The sequence below is a fragment of the Phyllobates terribilis genome, unplaced genomic scaffold, assembly GCF_046119375.1.
Source record: "Phyllobates terribilis strain yellow unplaced genomic scaffold, ASM4611937v1 Scaffold_12__6_contigs__length_324123572, whole genome shotgun sequence".
NCBI classification, from domain to species: domain Eukaryota; kingdom Metazoa; phylum Chordata; class Amphibia; order Anura; family Dendrobatidae; genus Phyllobates; species Phyllobates terribilis.
Window position 1 is genome coordinate 186,057,202 of NW_027362772.1, and position 14,437 is coordinate 186,071,638.

The 14,437-nt window shown below is 42.9% G+C and overlaps 1 protein-coding gene across 1 annotated transcript in view; it reads left to right on the forward strand.

Annotated features, from left to right (window-relative positions):
- The first annotated feature begins 3,572 nt into the window (after nt 1-3,572).
- KLHL21 (kelch like family member 21) overlaps nt 3,573-14,437 on the forward strand; it is a 55,375-nt gene continuing 44,510 nt past the window's right edge. The window contains exons 1-2 of the mRNA XM_073656531.1: nt 3,573-3,732; nt 7,063-7,188. The gene's annotated coding sequence lies outside the window, so the exon portion shown is untranslated. The remainder of the gene's footprint in view (nt 3,733-7,062; nt 7,189-14,437) is intronic.

Sequence of the window (14,437 nt, forward strand, 5' to 3'; positions counted from 1 at the left end):
GGTGAAAAACGGACATGTCAGCGTGTTTTGATCCACGGACACACGGTCCGTGAAAAGACACTGACATGTGCACAGACCCCTTCATTTGAATGGGTCTAACGTGTATAAGTGTCTCCGGTATTTGTGGAAACGGACACAACACATACTCGAAACATGGACGTGTGAAAGAGTCCTAAGGAGCTGTGATGTCCTGGCTCTGTACAATTTTTACTTCCAAATGCCACAAGACCTGCAAACAGCTGATCAGTGGGGATGCCGAATTTCGGACACTCACAGATCTGACACTGATGACTTGTCTAAAGGATAGGTCATCGCAATCTATGCCCTGAACAACCCGTTTAACATGTACGCACATGCTAGGGATCATAACTGCCATTCACGGCATCTTTCATATGGCAGTTGCCCAATATAATCTCTGATTTGGATACCTTTACCTTTGATGGTGACTTTACACTCCCGTATGGGGAAAGGGAACTTACAACTCAACGAAATAGCACCCAGGGGTGAAAACTGACAACCTACGTGTGAGTTTAATATGGAATATCTGGTGCAAAAATTATGGACAGCCTCAAAATTGTACTACCCATTTTAAAAAATTAATTATCAAGATCATGAATCCAATGCTGACTGTAACTATATAGCTGGACTTACCTGTCCCTTTTGTCTGCTTACCCCAATGGGATCCCGTATCTCCACATCCACCTGCAGCATTTTCAAGTCGGTGCAGCCTTTTTGAGAGGCGCAATGCTTGATGTTTTTCAGGTCCTCAACTCACAACAAATGTATACTGGTCCGACAAGTTCCAATGCACCAGGTTGTCCACTTACCCTCTTAGAGCTGTATTTAGTGTCACACCATTGCCTTCTCGTTACTCACTATTTCTATGCCCTATCTAAGATCCTACAACAGACCCCGGGGAGAGAAAAGCTCGGCCCACCTGAGTAGACTGGACAATTAGAGCAAGAGCGTAAAACTATGCTTGTCGTAGGTGATCTCCAATTTGTAGCTAGCGTTTCTGAACAAATGCTGAAGATTTGTAAGGTGCCTGTGTGCATCATCAACACTGCCCACTCCTAGGTGCATGCACATGGTAGTTTATTGTGCATGCGCCAACCCATGCCTTACCGGATCTCAGGTTTGTATGGGCCAACATTCAAATCCCTATTAACATGCATGCACAGATTGGTCAATCATGCACGTTTACTGCCACATAGAGGGAAGGATAAGAAAAAGCCAGATATCTATGGTGGTGCATATCTCCCAGGAGCAATGGAATGGCCATGCTAAAGTTCAACATGCCCATTCCTTTTTTGCTTCCCAACAGCAGGATACAATGAATCTGCAGCCATATGGCATCACAAATCAGATAAGCAGTTTTGCAATTTTTAAGCATAGTAGTCCTCACCACTGAGGTCCGGCTCTCAATGCCGTGCTACTTTGAGTGCTATGGTAAAGTGCTTTCACCCAATACCATATTATGAAGATTTCTCCTCTAGAAGTAATACTTTCATACGATGGAGAATGCCATAATTGTTTTCTTCTTTTTTTTTTTCGTATGATTTATAGGTGTAGACATCTCAGCTGCGATGTAGACTTTACTTGCCCCGTCGTTTCCTTATGTTGTTTCACAGCAGACATTACGAAACAACACATTGGCCCATAATCAGTTCATGGTAGTATGGGATGTAAATTGTGCTAAAAAAAAAAAGTTGCAAAAGATGAATTGCAACAAATTTGAGCAAAAAAACTCACAAATTTTCTGATTGCCTAATCTAAAAAGTGACAAGAAGTGGCCAAAGAGATGTAGTTTCAGTTACATTTACTAAGTAGAAAGCCTGAAAATAATGCATACTTAAATGCAAATGTACAGTACTTATAGCAGATGTACATTTGATTTTCTGCACCTTTTAATAAATTGACTCGCTCAATTAATAGACGGGAGCCAGTCATAGTCAGTGGATCATCGACTTTTATGGAAAGTCAGCATGCTCCTTAATAGAAGGAAGAAAGTCCTAATAAGTTGGCCACTGACTTCTAAGGAAAGTGCAGAGAGCATGCTCCTTGATTAGTGTAGAGGTAATTGTGTAGGGAGGAGGAGGAGGTGAGCTGTTCTCGTCACACATTGTCAATAGTGCATCATTTGCTCCTGTTGCCTCCAGCCTTATAAGGGCTCATGCACACCACCGTTTTAATCGGACGAGTGCTATCTGGGCCTGAATGGTCCGAGGATAAAAAATTGCTGCATGCACGATTTGCCTCCAAGAATCGGATGGCACTCGCCCATTCATGTCTATAGATCCGTGAAAAAAATCAGACCGTACTCCGATGAAATCCAAGTGCAGTTTGATTTTCACAGACTTACATAATGGAGAAGGTGGAGAATTTTTTTTTATCTCCACCTCCAAGAAAATTGGATCCCACTCTGATCAGAGTGTGATTGGCATAATCGGACCAATTTTCTAGGATGGAGAGAAAACAGTCAAGTGACACTACCCTTTTAGAGGTGCTGCCTTTCAATTTAAAGTGGTTTTCCAAGACGATGGCCGATCATTAGAATAGGCCACCAATATCAGATTGGGGCAGGTCTGACCCTCGGCACATTTGCTCATCAGCTATTTCAAGCATCTTTAGTGCATGGACTAGTGTAAAAACACAAGAAAAAGTGCTTTCACATAAATGTCTGTTCTCTTTGGCTCTCTGCAGCTTCACACAAAAGTCCGACTCATGGACGGATACAGAAGATATGCTGCATTAAAACTAGTACAGTATGGTCTGCAAAACAGATGGGATAAGTACATGCAAACATTTCTTTGGTCCTTGGTAGTGATGAGCGAGCATGCTCGTTACTCGAGATTTACGAGCATGCTCGGGTGTTTTCCGAGTATCTTCAGCGTACTCCGTGATATGTTTGAGTCACTCCGTGCTCATGATTTGCGACTGTTTGACAGCTTTAATAAATGTGATGAATGCCTGTTTCTTAGGCATTCCTCACATGTATTAAAGCTGTTAAACAGTCGCAAATCATGAGCACACCCGAACTTGCTCGCCGAAAGGGTTAACAGAACATACTCGCTCATCACTAGTCCTTGGGCATATATTTAGATATTTTTTAATGTGCACATTTTTAATGGATCATTCAACTTTTAGCTTTAAAAAGGCAACAGACAAGAATAAAAGGATCTTTAATTTTGCACAAAATTCTTTGAACTGCATGCATCAGGGCTCCTTCAGACGTCAGATGTTTTATCCACAGATAGCACTCGTACCTATGATAGTGAATGGGGTTGTTCACATGTCCGTGATTTTTTTGCAGTCCACGCACAATCACAGAGACATGTCCGATAACGTTGTGTCAGATCAAAATCGGCAATGCAAGTCTATGGGTATGTGAAAAAAATAGGACCGCACTCAGATGCCATCACAAAAACACTGATGAAGTTCGGATTGATTTTCTCCTATTAGAAAAATCCCTATCGTCTGAACGAGCCCTTACTGTTTCCACCTTTCACTACTTTCAGCACAGGTCACACCCATTGTGCAGATCAGTAACAGGATGTTTGAGCGGCCGGGATCTCCTGAGTGCTGCGTGTTTGCACAATATTTCATGTCATGCACATTATGGAGTCGGCCCGGTTTAGAGCGCGGAAGGAAGTGCCGTGTATACACCTTTATTTCTACAGAGACATACACTTACTGCAGTAAGCCAGAGGCGATAATACAGAGCTCAGCCAGGTGAGACGTCTGCCAGGTCAGTCAATGTGTAAGGTCGTCGTCACCTGTTGAGAACACCTGTGGCTATTAGGGCATGCTGAGAGTTGTAGTTCCCCAACAGCTTACAATGTTCTCTAGTTGTGGTGCCTTATGTACTGATATAGGTGGAGATATGGTGAACTACATGGCTAATCTTATGAATCTGTAGACATATCACTCTGCATGATGACTTTGGCTGAATGCATATTTTTTATTTTTTTTTTTAATTTTGCCATCAACATTGTGAATATGCCAACTTTTTTTCAAATTCAAGTTTTTTATTTTTGTGTTGAAAAAGTACAAGAAAATACAATATACATAGTAAAAGGGGTAGCGTAACTATAAATCTATGCATAACTACAGTACATTGGGGGGTACAGGGAGGGTTTTCCATCAATATCCAGATCAAGCATGTATTTCTCCATATGAAAGATAGAGAGAGAGGGAGCGGACCATGGCAGACCACCAATCAATAGAGTGCGATTATGATCATTGTTGTGCCGACATTCCGGATAACTTTAGTTGGGGGCTAGATGGTAGGCGTCAGAGTTTTGGAAATCCATCCAATCCCTCCAAATCACACAGTATCTATCAACATCAGCAGGTGAGAATGCCAACTTTTTAAGCATGTGAGGATAGGTTCACAAGTTGCATATTTAATGTGTATTTATGAATTGAAATCTGCATCGAAAATCCACATGTATTTTCTGCACTTAATCATGTGCTTTTTTGGGGGGGGGGGGGATGCAGAAATGCACTAATAAATGCAACAAAACAATGCCAGGCCAGTGGTCTAACCTGCGGATTCAGGGTCCCTATTAAAATGAATGGTTAAAATCCATAGCAAAAGGTGTGTTTCTGCAACAGAAATTGACATGGTGCTGATTTGAAAAATGCAAACAAAAGCCAATTTCTGGGCTGATTCCACACAAAAAAAAAACTCTCTCTGCATGCAGATGAGATTAAGCTGGAAACTTTGTACACATAGTAAAATTTGTGTAAACCCTTTGTTTTAGTGGGATTACCCAGCCAGCTAGGGTTTGTGCACAGGGAGTCTTTTTGCAGAGTTTTCGGAGCTGAATCTTTGAAGAGGATTTGGAGAATTTCCACTCAGTTTTTGCTCTAAATCCACATAACCTTAGGCCAGTTTCACACATTCACATGAACTCAACAGTCTCATATATATGCCTACGAGGCTGTTAAGGTCGACTAGGATACCCTCGGCCAGTCTGTATATTGCGGTCTGATTGTGGAAAACAGATGAGTGGCTCCCCGAGATCAGAGGCGCCATGTGAAGAATAGTCAGGCATATTGGATTTAAATTTTTCCATGGAAAATGAGCTGATATTTTTCAATTAATACAAACCATCAGCATCACGGACAAACTTTTTAGACTTTTGTTTCCATGATGAGCTTTTGGTGAGTTTTTAATGTCTGCACCATTTCAGCACCCATTAAGAAAATTTGGTTATTTTTGTTGCGTTTTTTTTTACATGCGTTCGTATCACTTTTTTTTGTCTCTTGTTGATATGTCGTGTTTTAAACAAAGCTGCTTTGTTTTTGATACGTCACAGTATTTGCCTTTGACAAAACTATATTGATACAGTCATGTGCGGATTACATGCGTTTCCACAGAAAAAAAATGCATGTGAATTTTTTTTACCTGCAGATAAAATGCAATTCTATGGGGAAAATCTGTACAGAAAACTCAGCGTACTGTCAAGAGAAATTGACATGTTGCAGATTTGAAACACGCACCGCAAGTCAGTTTATGCAGAGTCAAAAACTCATGCCCAGCTCCTACACATTGCATGTATACCAACTCCAGTTCACTTTTTGGTTTTGCTTTATGTTCTTGCACTCAGTGTAAACAAGCACCTGGCCTCCCTTTCTTTGAGCTGGGCCTTATACAAGTGCTTCTCACAAAATTAGAATATCATCAAAAAGTTAATTTATTTCAGTTCTTCAATACAAAAAGTGAAACTCATATATTATATAGAGTCATTACAAACAGAGTGATCTATTTCACGTGTTTATTTCTGTTAATGTTGATGATTATGGCTTACAGCCAATTAAAACACAAACGTCATTATCTCAGTAAATTAGAATAATTAACAAAAAACACCTGCAAAGTCTTCCGAAGCATTTAAAAAGGTCCCTTAGTCTGTTTCAGTAGGCTATACAATCATGGGGAAGACTGCTGACTTGACAGATGTCCAGAAGGCAGTCATTGACACACTCCACAAGGAGGGTAAGCCACAAAAGGTAATTGCTAAAGAAGCTGGCTGTTCAGAGTGCTGTATATTGCTGTACATCAGGATCCATTTGGCCACTGCTTTCTATCCTATAAATAAAAGTACTGCTGTGTTGTTGTTTTTTTAGCAATATAACCAAACAAACATATGCAAAGTTTTTTTTCCCATAGAAACCAATTCCCACGATGAGTATTTGGTGCGTTGTTTTCAGCCGCGCATTTTTGTGGGCAAAAAATGTCAGCATCTTACAGTTCTACTACTGTGGATGAGACTTATGTAAACCTCATGCCCACTGTACTGTTTTTTTCTTTTTTTTTTTCTTTTACTCTATGGAAATTGACCTGCGGTGCTTTTGTTAAATCCACATGTCAATTACTCTTGCGGTAAATATGCGTTTTGTTTTCAGATTTACCCCGTAGACTTGATTGAAATTCGAAACAGTCGCAGATAAAAAAAGGAAAAAAAATATGCGTTTTAGTACAACCGAGGGTTGGATCAAAATCGACGGTGTAAGTCAACGGATCACACTCGGATGTCATCTGAGTGCAGTCCGATTTTCACATAGGAGGTGGCGAAAGTTTTTTTTTTTTAAATTCTTCACATATGAGAAAAACATACTGATCAAACTCCGATAAGAATAATTGGTCCCTATGTGGAAATCAGCCCCTTGTTTGTATATCGCTTCTCGATAAAGAATCGTACACGTCAGACGTATGAGCCCCAGACGGCGGGAGCTGAACCTTCCCTGCTCCTCCTTATTAGAGCTGTCAGAAATGGTAGAAAGAACAGACGGGGCTGACACCAGCAGAGCGCAGTTTGCATACCAGGACAATGCTATTCATTCAGGTTGGATTATACCATCATCATGCAAAGGAGGAAGGGATCCGCTTTCATCCCATAAATGCAAAAGCCTTTGAATACGCAGCACAATTTTGTGTCTTTTTCGGTCTTTTTACTCCACAACAAGAAGGGACATGGCTGACAGGTTGAATTATAGTGAGAATTTTTTATAAGTACTGCAGAAAAGACCTTGAATTTCCCCTTTTCTCGCTCCCAGTACGCCGCCCCTGGTTTAACTGCACTAGCTGGCTGCAGCAGAAATAGCCCAGGGAGAGGAATGTGAGGACGCCTAGCATATTCGCTGCTCCTAAGGTGAAGTGGGATCGCTGTGCAAAGACCCTGTGTAAGTATAATCGTCCTATCCGTTATTTATATAGCACCGACATATTCCGCAGCCCTTTAAAAGCATAGTAAACCGCAGACGTTGTGCAGCAAAACAATGTGCAACAATACTGATGCACTAATGCAGAAACGAGCCTGCCCGATGGAGCCTACACTCTCTATGTCATCTTTTGCCAAAGCCCAAAGTTTATAGTGCCGGTATCCAGAATTGGAGCACTTGCCCACTGAGCCAGGTTATCAGCGCTCAAGTATTGATTCCCATAAGCCAAGCATTTGTCACGTGTCAGGATCTGAAACTCAAGCAGGCAGATCATTATTTTGGAACACTAAGCCTTCACAGGGGCCTGTCTTGGCTTTTTTTCTTTTTTCTGCTTGTAAGGCGTGCATCATGCAGAGCGAGTACTGTGTGTGCGCGAAATACACTGGCTCCAAACCAAAGAGCGTTGTAGCTTACGGCTAGAGGCAGCGCGAGACCGTGAGCTCAGCTGAGCCGTGGCCTATGTGGAGCAATGACGGGAAAACTTTCAAGGAAGTTTTCACATAGTTTAGATTGTAACCTTCTTGCCCCAGAAAACTTGGAGGAGTTCTAAAGAATCTTCCTGCTTTCCTGACATGTCTACATTAATAATTGTATTAATTTCTCATGAAATAACAATTCTGGAGCATCTTTTCTTAGAACTCTATTTTGTGCTTATCCTCTGAGAAATTTGTAAATATATGTCACAAGTTGGGTATTATAAGAACACCTAACTGACAAAGTTGTGAGATATGCTCTTCTGTGACCCCACCAAATATTAGGGGTTTTTGGAGGGGGCAGGGTCCAATAAGAACTTCTGCTATGGGACACCATGATTTCTTTGTACGCCCCTGCTCATGAGGAAATGCCCAATGCTTCTGTCTCTTAAGATTTATTAATTAAAGTCTACTTTTTTTGTGCGACAACTCTTTTAAGTTTGTTTCCATATTAGATAAGGAAAAACTTCCTTAATTGTAGACTTTTTTTTAAAATAAACATCAAGGTTGGCCGGTGACTTTGTCCAAGTTTCTGTATTTGTGTTTGGCATCCCTGCTCTTGACGGTCTTTTGTTTTTTTCATTTTTATCAGGAAACTTTGTTCTATTGATATATTCAAGTTGTAAGTGTTAGAAGCTATAATCTATCCACAGAAAAGGTGGGAACTTCTAGATTGGTGGTGGTCGTCCTCTGATTGCAGAATGGGGCACTTTTATCCACATTGCAATGGAACACAGTGCTCATGTTTGACCTCCTCTCCGTTCAGTACACATGAGATTGCTGAAGAAAGCCAAGTACATTTCTCTAGCAGTTCCATAGGGATTGACTGGAGCGGCGGCCAAGCATGAGCACTACGCTCCTTTCTAAGGCCACGGCCCCACTATTAGTATTTGGTCATTATTCGGTCAGTAATTTTTCTCAGGACTGGGAGACAAAACCAGGTGAGGAACAATCAGAGAAAAGGTATAATAGAAACAAGTCACCAATTCTGCATTTATCACCCACTCCTGGTTTTGGCTCCCACTCCTGAGAAAAAATACTGAACGAATACTGACCAAATACTGATAGTGGGGCCGTGGCCTAATGGGGATAAAAGTGCCCTTTTCTGGCAGTTGGTTGGGGTCTCAGGTGTTGGACCACCATCGATCTAGACATTATCACCTATCAAAGGGATAGGTAATAACTTCTTTTAACCGGAATAACCCTTGAATATGCTAAAATGTAATGTGAGGGCAACCAAAATAAAATGAATTTTGATGCCCTTATCTCTACATGCTTGTATTGGGACATGGAGGACCAAAATGCATGTGTATTCCCCACCATTAGCTCCATATTCAGGACCCTTCAAATACAGAATTAATAAGGATAGAATATACGCTTATGTGTAACTCCACTTTCAACAACATAATATATATAAAAGTTTTAACAACTCCGCAAATACTTTCTGTACTAATTTTGCGTTTTGACCAGTGGCTTACCGCCAATGGCGGCAGACCACGCCACTGCTGTGGGGCCCGTGACCGCGGGGGGCCTATGAGCCGAGGGGCCCCAAGCAGCGGGGGGACCCAAGCAGCATGGGGACGAGTTGTATTGGTGGATAGTGGAGGGGGGAGGGAGGTTGCGGCAGAGCGGAGCACATCACGTGTGCCCGCTACTAAAGGGACATGAATATTCCCTCTTCTCCACTCCCATGGGCGTGGAGAAGAGGGAATATTCATTCTCTTTAGTAGTGGGCATGGAGGAGCGCTGAGTCGCAGCTCCTGCTGACAGTGCCTGCTACTAAAGAGAATGCATATTCACGCTTCTCCACGCCCATGGTCCTGGCGTGGAGAGGAGTGAATATGCCGGCAGCAGCAGCTCACCTCGGGATCTGAGAATGCGCGTTGCTCAGATGCTGACATGAGCTGCTGCAGCAGACAGGACGCAGCGCTAGAGGAGAGGTGAGGAAGGAAGGTGAGTATTAGTGTTTATTTTTTTGTGTGTGCAGTGATTGGGGGATAAGGGGGCCATATATACCAGGATTGGTGGTTTGGGGGGGCCACACATACCAAGATTGGGGGATCGAGGGGACCACATATACCAGGATTGGGGGATGAGGGGTGCCATATGTACCAGGATTGGGAAATTTACTATTAGCTGCTGCATTTCCCACCCTAGGCTTACACTCGAGTCAATACGTTTTTCCAGTTTTTTTGTAGTAGAATTAGGGGTCTCGGCTTATACTCAGGTCGGCTTATTTAAAATATACGGTATTTTAAAAATCAGTGAGTACGTGGTGCCCATAATACCGCAGGACTGTGAGGTGCATTATACCATATGGGGGCTGCATTTTACCCTATGGGTGTGTAATATACTGCATGGAGGACTGTCTCCATTCAAAAATGTTAGATGGGGCTGAGGACTAGACTAGTTCATGTTATTCCAATCAAAATCCTCTTACAATGCCTTTATGGACCTTGTGGGCACAGTCATGGGGAACAGAAAAGGCCTTCCCCCAAATTGTTCCCACAACGTTGGAAGCTACAATTGTTCACAATGTCATATACACTGAAGTATTAAGAATTTCCTTCACTGGCACTAAGGGGCTTTGGCTGATCACTGAAAAACCAGATACTAATAGGAAGGACAAGGCAGTTTGTGACTAAAGTGCAGGAACATATAGGGGAAATATAAAACTGGTCTACCGGATAGTCCTGTGGTACACTGAATGATTCAGATCAACTTGGAACAAATGGAGAAGTAAAGCTTGTGCGGTTCTTTGCAAGGAAAGTGGTAACGTGTACATGGATTTTATATGTGGCTTTGGCTAAAGATATAAGAGTATATCAACTCAGCCTTACAATATAAATGAATATATTGGTGAAAGAAAGGAGATCATAACAGCATGTGTGGACCAGTGTGTGCAGTCAAAGGTTTAAGCAACTAAGTTGATGATTCATCAAAGCTTTTATGCCTGAATGCACTTTGAAAATGCATTTTGGAGGAGCCAGTATGGTCTCAAATTCACCAAAAATGCAGTTTGTTTGTTTTTACTACCCAATGCTGATCTTAATGAATCAGCCCCAAAATGTCTGAAGACCTATGCACACTGTCCATGTTGTAAGGATTTGTGTAGACTGCGCTGGGTTCACACTGTACTTCTGTTTTTATGTAACTTTCTATAAAGGCAGACATTTTGGCATATTGTATCATACACTGTTATGGAGATATTCTTTCCTGGAATCCTCACTTCTAGTAGAGAATACAGTACACAGCACCATATGGCGGCACACAGATTTCCTAAAGTGCAATGATACAGAACTGTACCAGATGTATTATGTAGTCTGAAGGTGTCCTGTGGAATCTGGCACCAGGACATTAAAAAAAGTATTAGTCCTGTAAGTTAATCCTTTATAGATCAGACTTTCATGCATTGTAGTCACTGCCACTGCCAATTGTGAATGCTATTGCCATATAGGGGTTTATTTAGCTGTTAAAATGTTTGAGTCAAAATGCCATCCACATGCATACCAGGACCCAAGGTTACCCAGCAGAATATTACCCAGAGACAACACCTCCGGTGGCTTGCCACCTTCTTAAAGTGCATCCTGGTGCAATCTCCTACTCAAGGACACACTCCTGGATGTCCACATGATGTAAAGGGCTGTTCACACTGTGTTTTGCAGAGCAAAGTTTTGGGTGCATGCAGCCAGCCACAGTGTGTGGCATCACCCTAAGGCCTCATTCACACATCTGTGTTTAAACACATGTACGTGATAAAATGGTTCGGTGTTTTGCATCAGTGTATGGTCCGATTTTACCATCAGTGTTTTTCACAGATGGATCAATAAAGAAATAAATTACAAAGCTTCTTCTATACTTACAGGGATCTAAGGTGTAATGTTTCTCCTTGTGGAGAGCGACAAGCCAGGCCTGGCATGTCAGAGTAAGGAGACTTAGGCTGCATGCCCACGTAGCGTTTTTCAAGCGTTTATGCTGCGGAATTTCCGCAGCGTAAACGCTTGTGAAACGCTAGGTAATCCGCACCCCATGGTCCCCAAGGGGATTCCGCATGTTCTATGCACATGCTGCGGATTTTTCCGCAGCGTTTATGCTGCGTACAAAAATCCGCAGCATGTCATTTAATTTTGCGGAAGCGCAGCGGAACTCCCGCCATTGACTTGCATTGAGACGCACAGAAACCGCGACTGTACATTTTTACAAGCGGCTTCTATGCGTCTCTATGTGCGGATGGTACCCAGTTCTGGAGGAGAGGAGACTCATCCAGACCTGGGTACCATTCTACCTGTAAAAAAAGAATAAAATAACAAAGTTTATACTCACCTGTCCGGCGGCTTCTCTCTGAATGCCGGCAGCGCTGAAGGACCTTCGGTGACGTCACAGTCATGTGACCGCAGGCCCTTCACCGCTCTGTCTCGCGATATGCCGGCAGCCGGGAACGAGCGCTGCTGCACACACCGGGGCCTCGGGGGTGAGTATAGCTTTATTTGTTTTAATTTTTACGGTTCACACTGTATAAATCCATGCTGTTTGCATGGATTTATATAGTGTGACCTAGTTGTCAAGCACTTTCCTAGTGATGCTATCGCCTGGAAAGCGCTTGTCAATCTGCATGCGGAAACGCATGTGAATCCGCATGTATTCTGCAGGAAAAACGCATGTACAATCTGCATGCGTTTTTTCTGCCAGGGAGATGCAGAAATGCTGCAGAAATTTTCTGCTTCATTTCTGCATCGTGGGCACATAGCCTTATAGGCCATGCATGCTCCTCTAGGAAATTAAATATACAAATTACCTCTTGAGAGAGGAAGAGGACTAGAACTCTAGCGCCACCTATTGGAAGTAGCAATCCTAAATGTCAATATCCACTCTTTAATGAAGTCACATGGCAAGGCAATATTGACTCTTTAGTGAGGTCACATGGCAATGCAATACACTGTGTCCCCTGATTTTGTGTATGTATGCACATATTTTTAAAAAAAGAAAATGTTTATATATATATATATATATATATATATATATGCGACGCCCTCCCTGAGCGGTGGGGTTACTCGGAGCCGGGCGAATGCAGGGTGGCAGAGTGGGATGTCGTCGTGGCCGTGACCCGTTCCGTGCCTAGGGCAGTCACATGAAAATAATGGGCTTCTTTTAGGATGAGTGGTATTTCAACTACGCCACCTGTGGTGTCTGGTGAGGGCCACCAGCGCTGCTACAGTCCACTGAGGCTGGTGATATGGGCAGCTAAGATGGGACGGCTCCCCACAGGTGGAGCGGGCCTCAGGGCAGTGTTTGGTGATGGTGGGTGTATTGCCGCGCGGGAAATAACAGGCTGAAGCGGGGTGTGAAGTCATCCAGGGTTTTTACTCACTTTAAGATGAACTTTAGCCGCAAAGCTTCCCTCTGCTCCTCGCAGCGTACTGCGGCCACCAGGAAGGTCTCCACTTGACTGTTTGTGTGGTTAGAACTAGGTGTAAGGCCGGGTCCCACTGGATGAACGCAGGTAGAGAGATACAGGTGGCGTATGCCGCTCCGTCCGAATCCCTCCTGGGATCCACTAAGCCTCCGGGCTTTTCTGACTGAGACTTGAAGTAACAAAGTCAGATATCGGGGGCCGGTACCCCTCTTGCAGCAGGAGTCCCTCTGACTAGGCCAGAGTAAGAAATACAGGTGGCGTATGCCGCTCCATCCATATCCCCCTGGGATCCTTTTGCCTGTGGAGCCTATCTCCTCCGCTCCCCTCCAGGCCTTCTTAGGTCAGGACCTTGACCGGGTAGAGGCAGTGGTTAACTCAGACCCGCTCCTCGTCTCAAGGCCAGAGAATGAGGACCGTGTATCTTCAATCGGATGAGGCCTGTAGATGAACTCTGGTGGGTGACCACAATCAGAGACGGAGACCATTATCACTGATGAAGATCACAATCAAAGACCTTGAACTCAAGATGGCTGTTGGTTAAATATGATGCTATTAGTGCATCCTAAAAGTGTGTCCTCCACCCTCACCCACTACATGGTTCCCCCTATTTTTGGTTCCCCCCCATCTCCTCTATCCTGGGCCGGGGCAGCACCCTGGTGCATTTAGGCCCCCCTACAGGACAGGAGTGGTGTAGTGCTGAGTGGTAAAGTAGGGTCCTGAGAAATGCTCCATCCTTACCTGGAAGAGGAGATACCACACCTCTAACTGAGGTGCAGTACCCCTGTGGCGACTGAACCCTCAGCGGTACTATATATATAATATATATATATATATATATATATATATATATATATATATATATATATATATATTTTTTTTTTTTTTAAATTGTAAAGTGCTGCGGAATATGTTGGTGCCATAAAAAAAAAAAAAAAAATATATAATAGCTAGTTATGGCTTCAAGTAGCGGCATTGCTTTATTCAGTTGTATCCGTGTTTTAAAGATGTGGAGACATGTCATCAGCGCTGCCGGAGGTCTATGGCCAGAAAGACGGGCAGTTTTGCAATAACGAACATGCTTTTGATTTGTTTTTGGATTGCATATTGTTTAGCAGGATCATTATCACAGGTTATTTTACATCTACTAAGTTTGAATATCAAATTTGGGTGCATACAGTCAAAGGCAGTAAGTCATGCGTGTGTATGCAGCTTCTGCATGAAGCATTGGGTCACGCTAGCTGCATCATCACTATGTAACATTTTATATATTAGTTATTCAGTATCTTCACCTACAGTTGTAATTCAGCCTTTGTATTGTATCAAC